The sequence below is a fragment of the Caretta caretta genome, chromosome 14 (genome assembly GCF_965140235.1).
Source record: "Caretta caretta isolate rCarCar2 chromosome 14, rCarCar1.hap1, whole genome shotgun sequence".
NCBI lineage: Eukaryota > Metazoa > Chordata > Testudines > Cheloniidae > Caretta > Caretta caretta.
Window position 1 is genome coordinate 30,076,710 of NC_134219.1, and position 16,124 is coordinate 30,092,833.

Consider the following 16,124-nt stretch of genomic DNA (forward strand, 5'->3'; position numbering starts at 1 on the left):
CAAACCTGTAGCATCAATGTCTTTTGAATTTTCATGAGTCAATGCCGACTCTAGTTTTATACAAAATTCTCTTATCTGTTTTGCTGTTTTCTTTTGCAAGCTGTGGATCTCATATAGAAAGCTAAATACTGACTCTAGCTGCTGCATCTGTGGAAATCTTTCATCAACTAAGTGAATACCAGTATCAAGGACTGCAAAGGTGAAATTCACCTTGAACCTTTGTTTTGGGTTCTGAATGGGCGTTTCTCAGCCTTCATATGAAAACTGCTGTTTCTTTTGCCGAATGCAAACTGGTGCTCGTTCAAATTCTATCAGAAAGTTTATTTCTTCAGCAAGCTCAAGAGACTCTACCAGTGTTCTTTCGAACCCTTCATCACTTCTGAATTCCTCCAGAATATTTTTAGTTTACTGCAGTTTTTGAGTAGCAGAATGTATGTTCAAGTTTTTTTCCTGAAGCTGCTACTTGTGAGGTTAATCTCAAAAAGGATATTACCACAAAATGAGTGAAGTCACAAATTTGACCTTGGAAAGGCCATTTGCAAGAGCTTCTGCATCTGAACATGCCATATTGCCAGATGATCCAGTAAAGAAATTCATCAGAAATTTCAATTAGGGCATCATAAATGTTTCCAAGTTCATAGCAAAGAGGCTTCAAAGCAGCAATGCAAATCTCTCATCTTGTCTGATTAAATGGTTTCCCAGTTAGAGAATGCACATGGTGAGTCAGAATCTCCCAACGGCATGTTGAGCTTGAGAAAAACACATAAACACATTGCACCAGGTCAAAGAAACTGCTTGCCTCCAAACAGCATCTAGCAGCATCACTGACAACCAAATTCAGCGAATGCACACTGCAAGGAACGAAAAAGGCCCTAGGGTTGATTTCCATCATTCTCCTTTGCACACCATTGTCTTTACCCTTCATATTACTCCCATTATCATAGCCTTGGCCACGTAAGTTTTAAGCTCTTGTAGAATAGTTTCAGTCATAAATGCTCCAGTCGTCTCCTTCAGTGGTACGAAACCCAAAAAAATGTTCCTTTATGAGCATGTCAACATTATCATCTTCATCTGCAGACTTTTCCATTTCCACAAACGAATGATCATCGTCATTTGATAAATATGACTCACATCTGGTGTACAGTCCAGTATTACTGAAAACTATTTTGCAGAATGGGCAGCTTCTATAATTTTCTTTTTAATGGCATTTGCTAGGATTTGAATCAGTTCATTCTGCTTATTTTTTCCTAAGTAATGAACCTGTGTTTCATGGTTAGTTATTTTATGCAGATGCTCCTTCATGACTGGATCAAACAAAGCTAGGTATTCAACAAATTTTAAAAAGTTTCCATTACCTGGAGTGTATAATTTTTCATTTCTACTGCGGCCGCGGAATGCTAAATTTTGCCCACTGAGCACTCTCACTAAAGCAATCACTAAAGACACTCTAATATTTGTTGCCAATATTCTTTTTCCTTGATCACTTGTAAATTTTCTTCATCGATAGTTTTTCCTTTTTTCAATCGTAGTTCAAGTTCTTTCCAATTTTGAAAACATTCCAAATGTTTTGTGCTTCTTTCATGTGAAGAGAGAATTGAAGATATGTTTTTTCCAGTCCTTCGAACCATTTTCAATAAGTGATGCACCAATTGCTTGATTTTTAAACAACTTGCAGCAAAAGCAAAACGCAGAGTCCTTCAACACTGAATAATGTAACCAGTTTCAATGAATTTCTTCCCCATTAATGAGTTTCCTCTTGTAATGCTGATCAGAAAATTTTCTTTTATTTCCATCCTTAGGGAAGGGAAATGCATGAACTTGTTTGTGTTCATGTTCCACAAGTATTTGCCGCCACTGTCATCACATCTGGGCCATGAAGCTGGGTCCCCATACTGTAACTTGTTTGTAACTTCCTCATCCTTTCTTCCTTCTACTTCATTTACTCCAATTTCTGCATGTGTCTCTAAAGGTGAATAAATTTTCTCCACTTCCATATCAGTCTGATGCTGTGAGTTGCCTTCATCTAGAAGTAAGTTTCCATCATCTTGAGTTTCCAAACTGCTTTTTTGGGATGTGAGCTACCTTCATCTTGATGTTCCAAACTGATTCCATATGAATGTGAGCTAACCTCCTCTCCGAGTAAAATTCCTTCATCTGGATGCTGTGAACTGCTTCCATCTTTATTTGGATTAAAGAGAAGTTATTTCAGGAAGGATCCCTGCTGTTTTGCTTGGTCCTTTTCCTTCTCAGCCTTTCATTTACGCTACTCAGCTTCTGAGGGTTTTCTTTTTCCTCTTTATGCCATGGGGCATTTGAATATTGTTATAACTGTGCTTCCGACTGCAAGCATGATAGCGTTAAGGATGGCTGACATACCCAGCACATGGTTGGCGATTTAAACCACATTGCAGCCATCCCAACGCGTCTTTTCACTGCTTAAAAGTTCAATGATTAGTAACACACTCATTTACCTATTAAAACAGTTAGTTACAGTGTTTACCCGGAAACAAAATTACCTTTTTCGACGTTATAACCCGACACTGGTTGTTTGGAAAGTAATCCCCTTCCTCACAGTTACCCGCTTGGAGTGTGACGTCATCACTTTCATAGTCTATTAAGTGTTAACGCTGTTACTTTTCTTTTGTGGACCTTATTTATTACATGTGAACCAGTTATAACAAAGAAAAGTTCATAATCATACAGCCCAATAATAACGCTAAGGTTTAATAACACTTAAAGATACTCACATTTTGGATTTATAATGCTGAAAGATGTTATTCTTTATTCTTTAACACCAAGAAACACAATTTTCCATAGTATTCACTCGATTCTTAACCATCTACCTGCAACATGTGTTAAAATGACCTTTTGACATGTATCAACTCACGATATCTCTGCTCTAGATGAATTTCCGGCTATGCGACCTTGCTGTATAGTCGAATTAGGTGTCACTAGCATTGCAGCTCTTGCCATTGGTGGATGTGTTTTATTGTGGCTGAGTTATTGCTTATCAAAATTGCAAAGTGGGTCATCTTGACCCTACGTCGCAAATTGAAAGAAAAAAAAAGCTGAAATATTATTTATTTTTTCAGTAAATAAAATATTTGACATATTAATAAATTCTCAGAAATATAGAGAAATGAATTATAATTCATATTCCCACCATATGTGCATGGGAATTGAAATAATTACATCTTCATTATGTTATTTGTATTATTTTTCATCTTTTTCTTTTTTTTTCCATTTTCTTTTTTTTTAAATTTGATTTAGTTTCCTTCAATTTGGCGCCCCATTTAATTGGCACCCTACGCGGCCGCCTAGTTCACCTATATGGAAGGGCCGCCCCTGCTGGCAGAGGACTGTATCTGCTGGGCTGAGCTGGCAGTGCAGCCAAGGCTGGTCCCAGCTCGGGGAATTGCTCCGGCCTCTCAGGAGTGGCACAATCAAACAGGCCAGGGCCTGCCCTGGCCAGGCTCCCTCAGGACCCACTTGCCTGGAGGGGCCCATCCAAGCCCCCAACACTGTCCCCCCTGCAACTGGCTGAGACGGGCCAGGCTTCTGCACCAATCCCAGGCAGCTCAGTTCCAGGGAGACAGGTGGGGCCCCACAGGTGGTGGGAAGCAGAGACTGCCCGGAGTCAGAGGTGCACTGGGGTCTGGCCAGGAGGCATTGAGAAGCCAGCGAGTGGGGCAGGGGGGCGGAGAGGAGCTCTTGGCTGGCTGGCTGACTGGCAGACCGAGAGGAGCAAGTGGTGGGCGGGGGTGAGCCAGCGGGCTGACGGGGTCTCAGGGAGCAGTGCAAGCGGAATGGGCCAGGGCCCCTTCTGAGCATGGGCCCAGCTCCATGGCACCACTGGCGCCATTGTAAACCTGGTACTGCCAGTCCAGGCAGCATGGCAATGAGGGGAGAGGTTCCTTTTGGAGTTCTTATGGTTGTCTGGGTGGGGCAAGCCTCATTGGCATAGCTATTCTGCAGTAGCTTTCGATGTGGGTGTGATTCTGGAATCACAATTATTTCATTCCTGAAGAGTTACTCTGTTTTGGAATAGTGCCCCTGGGGGATTAGTGTAGGGTAAAATAGCTTGGATCAAGTGCTTGGGGGGCCCAGTGTCAACACCAGCTTTTGTAAGTGGGGTCACTGAGTAATCAGTTACAAATGAGGACAGGTGCAATCAGGTACAAAAGTGTAGTGAAGACAAGACCTTGAGCTTGTCAGAGGCCCAATGAACGGCCATTAAAGGTGACTGGGTGGGGTTACAGTCTGTTCCTGAAACCTAGGAGGGGATGAGGCTTCCAAGGACTCAAGCCAATCTCTGTATATATAGTAATCAGATCCCCTAAGCATTCCCTCAGGCTGCTTAGGGGCTGCTGGCAGAGATGTTTGCAAACACTCCTAACAAAAACAGTGCAGACAGGGAACCAACCCCCAGTCTCATGGTTGGCTGTAATAACTCTGCAGCGTACCCTTCCCCTAGGGTCACTTTATACCCATTGGGGGTGCTATTTCACCTCATGTCACAGACTCCCAGCAACCTTCTCCTCTGTACAATTCCCAGCTCCAAATACTCATCTTTCTCCACAATCATCCCCGCAGGAAGAGAAAGGAAAACACAAGAGGATTCAGCATGGAGCTTGGGGTGTTTAACAGAAGCCATTGGTAAGGGAACAGCTAACAGCTCCTGTCCCGACACTCAGACTGTGGGGAGCTTTCCTGCAGGACCCCTCCCGTACTTCTCCGGCAGGTGCTGCAGACTCTGATGGGTTTGCTCCTGGGGAAGGTAAGGGATGTTGGTGTTGAGCTGGGCTGAGTGTTTTTAGCAGATACCAAAATTCAACCTGTCCAGAGGCAGACACTGTCTGAGCCCTTTCCATGGTGACAGGCACAGTGCCCTGTGTGTGGGGATCACCTGGGCCAGAGCTGAGGATCTGAGCAATGTCTGCCCTCTTGCTATCGGTACAGTTGGGGGAAATGACAAAAGACCCAGCACCAGCCCTTGCAGTGATATAGAAACACTTGAAAATGTGCCATGAAGGCCCCTCAATCCCCCACACCCCCAAAAAACCAAGACAGAGAACAAACCCCCTCAAGATTGCTTTAAAATCTCAGGATTTTTTCACGCAATCTCATGATTTCCCCACCCGCCCTTGGGGCGTGATCTTTGGGCGTTTGGGGTTTGGCAAAGCTGTCCCAGTGATTAACACTACCAGGCTCGGAAAGCGGGGCTGTAGCGCAAGGCAGAATCAGGTCCCTTTACCACTTGGGAGCAAAGGGCAGAGCGAATGGGTGACATTGCATTCAGCCAACCATTCAAAAAGGTTGGTCTTGTTTCTCCCCAGAGGTAAGCTAGGAAAAGCCGGTGACAAGCCATTAAGTGGGTGACCAGGGACAGGGTGTCCAGCTGTCCTGATAGGAGGCACTTTGGCTTAAATAGGAAACTACCCTGCTGTCCTCCACAAAAAGGAAAGTGTCCCGATTTTTCACACTAGCCAGGGCTCAGCGCCCCTGGGGGACCCTGCACAGCTCGGCGGGAACAGCTCTCATCCTAGCGCCTTATTCTGGGACACAGGCACTGTCAGCCACAAGGAATCAGGCCACTTTGGAAGGGAATTAGCGAATTAGAGCCATTTATTCCCCACGAGCGTGGCCACGAGGGGGCTGGAGTCACCTGGGTGGATCCGGGTTTGGAGCATGGCTGAGGGGACTTGCCAGAGAGTAGCCATGGGGTCGGATTAGTCAGCACAGTCCTTTTGAAACTGACACCCCAAACCGGACCCCAAACTGGCATTTTGGTGTGTGTGTGGGGGTTGCTTGTTATTTCTTCCCCCTCTCCCCCTGCTTCCCATTCTTCGTGGAGAGACAAGGGTGACAAAGCTGGAAAACTGTTGGTGAATTTTGAAGGAAACTGTTTTTTTGGTGGGGGGAATTTTTTGTTGTTTAAAGTTATTTTTCAGCCCACCAAAATGACTCCACATATTTGAGCAGTTCTAACAAAAGATGTCGTATTTGGGGGGTGTTTAGGTGCCTCCATGTCCCATTTTCTGCACTGCTCCCAGGGCTAGTGTCGTGTCTTTTGTTTTCTCCACCACTGCACCCATGGTGAGAGACCACACAGGCCTCAACTTCGCTAATTGTACCCCTGCTTCTCGGGCTGGGTCTGAGCCCAGTGAACCCCCCCAGTCAGCCTGCACCCCTGGGAGGCTGGCCTGTTCGCCATGATTAGCAGGGGGTTCCTCTCACTGGGCTGGGGGATCTGTACCGGGCTACTTCCAGACAAGTCGTGTAAACAAATTCCTGACTGCCAAGTGGCCAGAAAGAGTCAGGGGCTGGGTGTTAACAGCTGCAGGTCCTGGGCCAGGTACTTATGGGGGGAGGGGGAGGGTGATGTGCCTGAGCCATGAGGGTGCTTTTCACTGAAGGGACAGTCTCTGTGTCCATGCAGCATCCCATGATCTCAGCTGGGGCAGGGACGGTCTCTCACAGTGTCTGTCCAAGTGAAGGCACTCCTTCCTCATCACAGATTCCTCAGTCACTCCATGCTTATGGAGACACTGCAATCCAGCCCCCAAATTTCAGGCAGACACTGCCACCAGCTCCTGTGGGCACATTGGTCACACTACACATGAGATGCCTCCAAGTGTGGTTCGGTTCGATTTACAAGCCAAACAGAGACAGCATAAACAAACTACTATTGATGCCCAGCAAGACCAAACAATCTTTGGATTGTTGGAAAGACCCAGCCAACGCCTGCACGGGAATCTCCCATCACTTCTCCTGACCACCGACGCATCCCTCACAGGATGGGGTGCACATCTCAATGGTCTCACAGGGCAGGGCAAATGGTCCCCATCCAAGATGTGCCTGCACATCAACCTCAGAGTGGTCAGGAACGCATGCACTCACTTCCTCCTGCTGATCAGAGGCACACACACAAAGGTCGTGAGAGACAGTATAGCCTGTATGTATTACATAATCCAGCAATGGGGCACCAGATTGCCCTCCCTGAGCATGGAAGCACTAAAGCTGTGAAACTGGTACATTTCCCACAGTGTCACAATATCCACGGCCTACCTACCACAAGAGCTTAACACGACAGCACACAGTCTCAGCTGCGAGCTCCCACATGACCGAGAATAGGAGATAGATTCGGTGATATGGTGATACGCCACAACAAATTCTGGCAATAGGGGACATCCTCAACAGAGCTGTTTGCTACTTACCAGAACAAGAAATGTACTGGGCCAGAGCAGAGATCGGCCAGCGCTCCATGGGGGATGCTCTCCGCCTCTCATGGGACAAGGGCCACCTTCACATGTTTCCTCCATTCCCTCTATTGCTGAAAGCCCTATTGAAAATATAAAGGGAGAAAAACATCATACTTATTGCTCCCACCTGGCCTAGACAGATGTAGTACCCTAACCTGTTGCAGCTAGTCCACCAGTGACTCTTCCAACCTCTCCTTACCTCCTCTCACAGAACGAGACATGCACTCTCCATCCCAACCTGTGGATACTGTGGCTCAAAGCCTGGCTGGCGCCTTCATGATTCCAGCAAATAGAAATATCCTGCTCTGATGTGGTACAGGAAATGTTATTACTCAGTAGGAAAGGGGCTCCACATCATATCTACCTACAAAAGTGGACTAGATTTCAAATCTGGTGCCAGTCCAAAGGAATCACCCTGGATACAGCCACAATACCTGTAGTCCTAAAATATTTGATGACTGTCAAGAAATGTCAAGATTCTCTATTAGCTTGCTGAAAGTACACTTAGCAGCAATAGCGACCTTCTACCAGCAAGTAGCAGGATACTCAATTTTTCCCTACCCAACTACAAAGAGCTTTCTCAAACGCCTAGCAATCTGTTTACCCCACCCCAGGCTTCCTACTCCACAATGGGATCTCAATCTCACATTAAAAGGATTGACTAGACCTGACTGTCCTTTGACCCCATGGCCACTTGTTCTTTCACTCACCTGTGATCGCCATCTCCTCAGCAAGAAGGACAGAGGGGATAGCAGCTCTGATGGCGCATCTGCTCTTCACAGTGTTCTTCCCTCACAAAGTCACTCTCAGACCACATCCAAAGTTCACCCCGAAAGTGACTTCTGCGTTTCGTATGGACCAACTCATTCGCCTTCCAACCTTTTATCCCAAACCTCCATATGCTCGACATGAGGAGAGCCTTGGCCTTCTATTTGCTCAGGGCAAAAGTTTTTAGAAAATCTCCAAGACTCTTCTTCTCCATTGAAGATAGGTTGAAAGGCACAGCGATTTCAGCTCGAAGACTCTCCAAATGGGTCTCAAACAGTGTCAGGCTCTGTTACCAGAGTCACAATTTAGCACCCCAATCCACAATATGCACACTCTATGAGGTCAGTCTCCTTGACCATCGCCTTCTCCAAGGGTATCCCTGTACCCAAGATCTGCAGAGCAGCTACCTGGGCATCTGCTCACACTTTTGCTGAAAACTATGCCATTTTGGAGAACTCTGCTAGAACCATCCTCCTGAGCTGCAGCCAAGCCCCATGCTCAGGCAAGGTGTGACTCTGCTCCACGCGGTGTCAGACACACCCAGGGGCTGTGTGAGTGCAGTGCACCCCTGACGCTGTAGTCCCACATGCTGATAGTGATTCCTTACTGGGCAGCCTCCTCCATGGTGAGCACAGTGTGTGCGGTGAGCATGGGCTCCTTGCACACCAGGCAGGTGTGTGTGTGTGTGTGGGGGGGGGGCGATCCTCCTTGCAGAACAGTTTCAGAGCCTCCTGGTGTCTCACACATTCTCTCCCCATCGGGCTCGTTCGCTGCCTGCAGCCCTAGTCGTTTCACTAACTTGACCATGTTCCCCAGCTCCCTGTTGGGCTGCAGGTCTCTCTGCTGGGTGGTCTCTCTGCACTGGGGGCAGGAGCAGTTTGGCTCCAACTCCCCCCAGCACTGGCTGATGTGCCCACAGTCAATAACCACCAGGTCTTTGAAATCCTCCCAGCAGACACAGTACATCTCTTTGGCATGAATGCACAAAAGAAGTCAGTGTTGTGAGTTATCGGTGCTTGGAAAAATCACTGTGATGCACAAAGCCTACGCTAGGCTCCTCAGCGCCTGTGCACTGAGTGGGGAGAGACAGGTGCCTTGGATTATGTCTACACTGCGATTGGGAGTGAGCATCTCAGCCCAGCTAGAGCGACTCAGGCTAGCACACTAAAAATAACAGTGTGGATGATGTGGCAGCCTGGCCTCTCAAGCCCACCTGGCCCCGTCGGTCTGATTTCAGATGGCTAAGGCCGAAACCTGCACCAGAGCCATCATGGCCACACTGTGACTTTTAATACACTAGCTCCATCCCAGCTAGCACAACCGTGTCCACGTGGGCTGGAAGGCTCACAGCCAGCTGCAGGGTGTACATACCCTATCCGATAAACTGCTTCCAGCACAGAGGTTACTCAGTGGCATATGGGGGGTTGTGTTTAATGCATCTCAAATTTCACTTCAGCCTCCAGAACTGAGTAAATTATGAAAAGAAGCCAAAACTTTAACAATCCCCCCTAAAGCCCGTGCCACTGAATTTGGCAAGGACAAATTTGACGTTGACGGCAATGTCATTCTGTACAGTATACAGTAAGGCTACAGATTACAAATTGCAATGCTATTACTTGTATTTTATTATAATGATTGATGGGACTGGCAGGCTTCGAACCTTGCTTAAAACCTGTAAATATATCAATAAAACATTGTGCTCAACCGAAACCTACAGATATTGTGGCTAGTGAAACTGAATTTCAGTGTTCGATTTTAACAGCAGAAAAACATGGATTTTTAAATCCGATAATTTGGAGGGGGGGGGTTATCATGGAAAAGTAGAACCTCTGGTTATTACTAACTAGATCCCTAGTGGGCAAGGCTTCATACCTCATTCCCTGTGCCAGCCAGTCCCCCCACCCCGGGGCTGGACTGGAACTGGTGCCCCCTAGGGGGAAAAGACTCCCTGTCCCAAGCAATGTAGTGTCCTAGTCTTGCTCCCTGCTGATGCCTCCGCATATGCAGCGTCCCCCGTGGGGGCTTACGCTGCTGCACGCCGTGCTGGCCTAGCCCTGCTGAGCGCTAGAGGGCTCCAGGTGATGCTTTGTCTCTTCCTTGTTCAGCTTCCCGGCTCAGAGCCTGCTACTGTCGCCTCCATTGTGAGCCGGGAGTCCTGACTGAACCGCTGCTGCGCCCCAGCGGGGTGTGTGCGGGGAGAGCCCTTCCCTAGCGCCCCTCGGGGCCAGCCGGGGGGACTTTCTCCGGGGGCTGGAACCAGCTCCGGGCTCTGCCGACACCAGCCCCTGAGCTGGAGCCTGCAGGTGAGGGGAGAGACCCGGGGAAGGGGCTGGGGCCGGGGGGGAAAGTGACTCCGCACCAACGGCCCCTCCTCGCCCCAGCTCTGCTCCCGGGGGGGGCGGGGGTCTGCGAGTCCCGAGCTGCCGCCCTCCTTGACCCCCCCAGGCTCTGCCCCCCTGAGCGCCTGCAAGAAGCCGAGCCAACTCCGGGGGCCTATAACACCAGGAACGCCCCTGTATGCGTGTATGTTTGTCTCTTATCATTCGACTGCCTGAAAGCAGCCCCTTGGGCTGTAGTTAATCTAAAATAGAAAGTGGGTTTGGGGAATAATCCGATTGTTGTTTCAAACGAGCTCTGCTATTCAGATGCATGACTGGGGGGTTTATTAATGAGCCATAAATTACTCTTTAATATGTGTACAGCAAAGCTCAGTCTGTCATTAGATAATAATTACTAATTGTTCACATTACTGAATGCACTAAGGTCCTTGCTTGGAAGGCCCCTTAGAAATGCAACGTGTTATTATTTAATTAATAAACTGGAGCTAATTTCAGTGCCTGCAGTTTCATTGGACAGTCTGCTTGTTTTCCTGTTAATTCTATGTAATGAAGGCAGAAGAGTCAGACACAGAAGTTAGAATTGTAGAAAGGCAGTTTGTGCTGGGCAGGGTAGCCAGGGCCTTGTCTGAGAAGAGAGGTTTTGGAAAGGGGATGAGGTTCCTTTGGAAATGGGGGAGCTTGTGTAACATGAACATGGAGTCACTGTGCTTCTTTGCTATGGATGGCTTTAATCCTGTGCAGGCCCTGCAAGTGTCTGATCAGCCATTAATGGTGCAAATTGTGCCCTTTTAATGTGTGCTCTCCCCCCCATTTTGCACACACAGTTATTTTGCATGGGCAGATGGCATTTGTGCACCCAACACCGCCCTATACCGGAAACCTACTGACCACTATTCCTACCTACATGCCTCCAGCTTTCACCCTGACCTCACCACACGATCCATTGTCTACAGCCAAGCTCTGCGATACAGCCACATTTGCTCCAACTCCTCAGACAGAGACAAACACCTACAAGATCTCTATCAAGCATTCTTACAACTACAATACCCACCTGCGGAAGTGAAGAAACAGATTGATAGAGCCAGAAGAGTGCCCAGAAGTCACCTACTACAAGACACGCCTAACAAAGAAAATAACAGAACGCCACTAGCCGTCACCTTCAGCCCCCAACTAAAACCCCTCCAACCCATTATTAAGGATCTACAACCTATCCTGAAGGATGACCCAACACTCTCACAAATCTTGGGAGACAGGCCAGTCCTTGCCTACAGACAGCCCCCCAACCTGAAGCAAATACTCACCAGCAACCACATATCACACCACAGAACCACTAACCCAGGAACCTATCCTTGCAACAAAGCCCGTTGCCAACTGTGCCCACATATCTATTCAGGGGACACCATCACAGGGCCTAATAACATCAGCCACACTATTCAGAGGCTCGTTCACCTGCACATCCACCAATGTGATATATGCCATCATGTGCCAGCAATGCCCGTCTACCATGTACATTGGTCAAACTGGACAGTCTCTATGTAAAAGAATAAATGGACACAAATCAGATGTCAAGAATTATAACATACATAAACCAGTCAGAGAACACTTCAATCTCTCTGGTCATGCGCTTACAGACATGAAAGTTGCGATATTACAACAAAAAAACTTCAAAACCAGACTCCAGCAAGAGACTGTTGAATTGGAATTCATTTGCAAATTGGATACAATTAACTTAGGCTTGAATAGAGACTGGGAGTGGCTAAGTCATTATGCAAGGTAACCTATTTCCCCTTGTTTTTTCCTACTCCCCCCAATACGTTCTTGTTAAACCCTGGATTTATGCTGGAAATGGCCCACCTTGATTATCATACCATTGTAAGGAGAGTGATCACTTTAGATAAGCTATTACCAGCAGGAGAGTGGGGTGGGGGGAGAGAAAACCTTTTGTAGTGGTAAACAACCATTTTTTCATGCTTTGTGTGTATAAAAAGATCTTCTATACTTTCCACAGTATGCATCTGATGAAGTGAGCTGTAGCTCATGAAAGCTTATGCTCAAATAAATTGGTTAGTCTCTAAGGTGCCACAAGTACTCCTTTTCTTTTTGCGAATACAGACTAACACGGCTGTTACTCTGAAACCATGCTAAAATGGTAAGCTTGTGTCAAAAAACCCAAATCACCCACGTGGGTACAAGCCTCTGGGGTTCTGTTCTGAGGCTTGAGAGAGGAGTGAAGCTGTGGTCTGAGCAGGAGTGGGAGAGAGGACTCCTGGTTTCTGTTGCTGGTTCTGGTAGTGGGGGAGTATGATTCTGTTTCTGGGAGGAGAATGAGGTCTAGAGGTCAGAGCAGAGGGGTTGGGAGTCAAGACTCCTGTGTGTCATAGAGTTTAAATGCAGAGGGGGCCATTAGATCATCTGCGCTGAGCTCCTGTCTTACACAGGCCAGAGACTCTCACCTGGCTTCTGTCCCCGGTTCTGACACTAACTGGTTGTTCAGCCTGGGGGACATCACTTTACTTCGGGGGGAGTGGGGGTGTCACTTCTGCCCTCTGCAAAAGGGAGATCCTCATTATTTTTTGATATTGCCACTGACGGCACGATGGGACCTTTACAGGCAAATAAAAGGCAGTGCCTTTGCCCCAAGGACAAGGTGCCTGAGGGCTGGGGACAAACCCCAGGGCAGGGGCATGGGTTTGAAGCGGCAGAAGAATGAGAACTAGAACAGTGAGGCATAGGGATGGATGATTCCGCATCATGAGGGTAACCCCCCCCCCAAATCTACCATTGTCCTTCCTTCTGTGTATTCTCTTTCCACTTTCTTTGTCCCAATTCCCTGTTCCCTTGGGCACTCATTTGCACTCAGAGTGAGTGGGTGTAAATCACTCCCCACTAGGCATGGTAGCCTTCCACACCCGCTGGGCATGGCTGTCAACGGCCCAGCACTTCCCCCCAGTGGGAGCGGGCACACGCATGCGTTGACCCTATCCCTGTGCCTGCCTTCTGCAGCACAGCAGCTGGGAGCCCCTCTCAGGAGCCTGCGCTTCAGAATCCAAGCCTCAGTGGCGATGTCTACACTGTGGTAAAACACCTGCAGCTGGCCCGGCTCAGCTGGCTTGGGCTCATGGGCTATGGGTCTCTCAAAATGCAGTGTAGACATTAATGCTCAGGCTGGAGCCCCAGACTCTGGGACCCTCCCACCTCACAGGGTCTTACAGCCCAGGCTCCAGCCCCAACCTGAACATATTTTTCACTAAGAGGGTGGTGAAACACTGGAATGCGTTACCTAGGGAGGTGGTAGAATCTCCTTCCTTAGAGGTTTTTAAGGTCAGGCTTGACAAAGCCCTGGCTGGGATGATTTAACTGGGAATTGGTCCTGCTTTGAGCAGGGGGTTGGACTAGATGACCTTCTGGGGTCCCTTCCAACCCTGATATTCTATGATTCTATATACACTGTGCAATTGTACAGCCCCACAGCCTGAGCTGCTTGAGCCCCAGTCAGCTGACATGGGCCAGCCACGGGGGTTTATTCAGTGTAGACACACCAGCAACGCCCACAAGCTAAACCTGCCCTGTGTGGAGAACTGGTTTCCTTTGATTCGTTTTTGAATTTACCACCTTTCCGTTGCATTGACCATCCCCTTGTTCTGGTGTTGTCAGACAGGGTGAACACCAGCCCCTGATCTACTGTGTTTATACCATGTCACACTTTCAAGGATGTTTTGAACGTGCTTTCAGATCCTTGGCTGAACCTGCTATAGGGGTGAATAATCATTAGATGACAGAAACATAGTTGTTTCTCCTTTTCTGAACATTGAGCCCGTCTCAATCTCTCCCAGTAGCGACTACATTCAGGGTCCAGTTTTCTGTAACACTGTGTCTTCTGTTCCCTGTGCTTACAGGGGTGGGGTGAAGGAACTATCTGGTCTTTACCATCTCTGCTAGGGTGACACCTGCCGCCAGCACAGAAAGGGGCTGGGTTTAAATTCAGGAGCTTACTTTGTCTAATAATTATTAGAGAAATATGTAATAAATTCTGGTCTCATTTGTTTCTGGTTCCCCAATGCAAAGTGATCTCACTGATGGAAGGAGGGGAGGATCCCCGGGTCTCCAGGGCTCTGAGGAACGAGAGATCCCAAGGAGCACCCACACAAGTGTGGAATCAGCTAAGCTGGTTCAAAAACTGTCAGCAAGTAAAAGAAAACATCTGGGGTTCCTACCAAGTCACTGTGAGCTCTCCTTGTTCTTCCTCATCTCAGCCAGACCAGGACTGTTGCCACCAGGTGCCATATCCTCATGGCAGATGTCACCCACAGCTTCCCACCCACCCTGGCACTTGGCAGTAGCTCGCTCCCCACCAGCCTCCTTCCCCTGATTGCTTGGGTGGGATGTGGAGGAAGAATTGGTACTCTCCTGTCTCTGCTCCGGGGAGAGGATTGCTGGATTCAGCTTCTGATGTTTTGGTCTCCCCCAGCAGTTATTTGTTTTTGTTCAGCCCTTTCTCATTCCCCATCTGAGGTTCCCTCCTCCTCCGCACAGGGAGTGACTCCTGTCTGGATTCCGTCTCTGTCCCAGCAGGTGATGGGACGGTGAGTGAGAGCGAGGAGGAGACTCCTCAGCAGGAAGGTCCTGAGCAAGTGGAACCACAGGGGGCACTGTCAGGAGATGCTGAAAGGAACATTTCCCAGAATCCTGGGCAGGGAGAAGCCCGTGAGAGTCAGCAGGGAAACCAGCCGGTGGAGAGATGGGGTGAATCCGCACGCCATGTGGGAGCTCTCAAGACCAGCATGGGTGGTAGGACGCCGCCCGCAGGCGAGAGCCAGAGCACCTGCACTGAATGTGGGAAGCACTTCAGCCAGAGCTCACATCTGGCGCAGCACCAACGGGTGCACACGGGGGAGCGTCCCTACGCCTGCGCCACCTGTGGGAGGAGCTTTGCTGTGAGCTCTGCCCGGCTCCAGCACCAGCGCAGTCACACGGGTGAGCAGCCCTACCAGTGCCCCGACTGCCAGTGCAGCTTCAGTCGCAGCTCCCACTTGACACGGCACAAGCACTGCCATGTGCAGGAGGGGCCCTGCCATGGGCCTGGCTTGCTGGGCAAGTGCCCCTTCGCCTGCCCAGACTTCAGGCGGACATTCAGCCAGAGCTTAGACCTGGTGCAGCACCAGCGGGTGCACATGGGCGAGCGCCCCTACGCCTGCGCTGACTGTGGGAAGATCTTTGGCCGCAGCTCAGACCTGCGGCAGCACCGGCGCATACTGGGGAGCTCCCCTATGCCTGCCGAGATTGCGGGCACTGCTTCAGCGATGGATCCTACCTCATCAAGCACCAGTGTGCCCACACCGGTGAGAAGCCCTACACCTGTCCCGACTGCGGCAAGGGTTTCAGCATCAGCTCCCAGCTGATCCGGCACCGGCGCATCCACATTGGGGAGTGGCTCTACACCTGCTGGGACTGCGGGAAAAGCTTCAGCCAGGGCACAGACCTGGCCACCGACCAGCGGTCCCACACGGACGAGCGCCCCTACACCTGCCCTGACTGCGGGAAGGGTTTCAGCGACAGCTCCTCCCGCTTGCGGCACCACCGGCTGCACATCCGGGATGCCCCGTGATGGGCTGGTCGCGTGATGCACTGTCAATATTACCCTGACACCTAGGACCAGGCCCCTGTTGTGCTGGGTGCTGTACACCACAGAACAAATTTACCCTGAGAGTTCAATCCTTGAGGGGGCCATTTAGGGATCTGGGGCAAAAATTGGGGA

General features: G+C 49.1%; 1 long non-coding RNA gene across 1 annotated transcript; it reads left to right on the forward strand.

The window, feature by feature from the left end:
• Window positions 1-10,114: 10,114 nt before the first annotated feature.
• Window positions 10,115-12,448, forward strand: LOC125621851 (uncharacterized). The gene is made up of 2 exons (XR_007352597.1): window positions 10,115-10,333; window positions 11,194-12,448. It is a non-coding gene; the product is annotated as an uncharacterized LOC125621851 (long non-coding RNA).
• The last annotated feature ends 3,676 nt before the right edge of the window (window positions 12,449-16,124 follow it).